This window comes from Arachis duranensis, chromosome 4, assembly GCF_000817695.3.
Source record: "Arachis duranensis cultivar V14167 chromosome 4, aradu.V14167.gnm2.J7QH, whole genome shotgun sequence".
NCBI lineage: Eukaryota > Viridiplantae > Streptophyta > Magnoliopsida > Fabales > Fabaceae > Arachis > Arachis duranensis.
This window is the reverse complement of record NC_029775.3, coordinates 89,559,730-89,560,207: the sequence shown is the minus strand read 5'-3', so window position 1 is coordinate 89,560,207 and position 478 is coordinate 89,559,730.

Below are 478 nucleotides of genomic sequence, written 5' to 3'. Positions count from 1 at the left end.
TGAGATTAAGATAACAACAAGATCCTAATAAGAGAAAAGGGAAAGAACAATGGAAATGAAAAACAAAAGAAAAAGAGTAAGCAATAAGGCTAGGCACCAATGGTTTACCCTAGGACATGTGTCTGTGGTGCTCCTGTGTGAGGGATCTACTTGGATGAATAAGCTCCTTGGGGTGCTTCATCACCTGGTAACTTGGGTTAACTAACCCGGGATTATCAGCTGAAAATCCACTATCAAGAGTAACCCTCACCACAGAGCATTTAGTAACCCAAAGAGGTGCTGGACACCAAGGTCTGAAGGAAAGAAAATAAATAAACTATATGCCTGTGGTGTGTATGTATGGGGGAGAGACTTGAGCAAGTAAGTCCTTGGGGGTGCTTCAACACCTAGCACCTTGAACCAACTGGTTCGGGAGTGTTGGCTGAAAGCTTATCCTAAAGAGTTGCCCCCTTACAAAACACTTAGCCTAAAAACACAA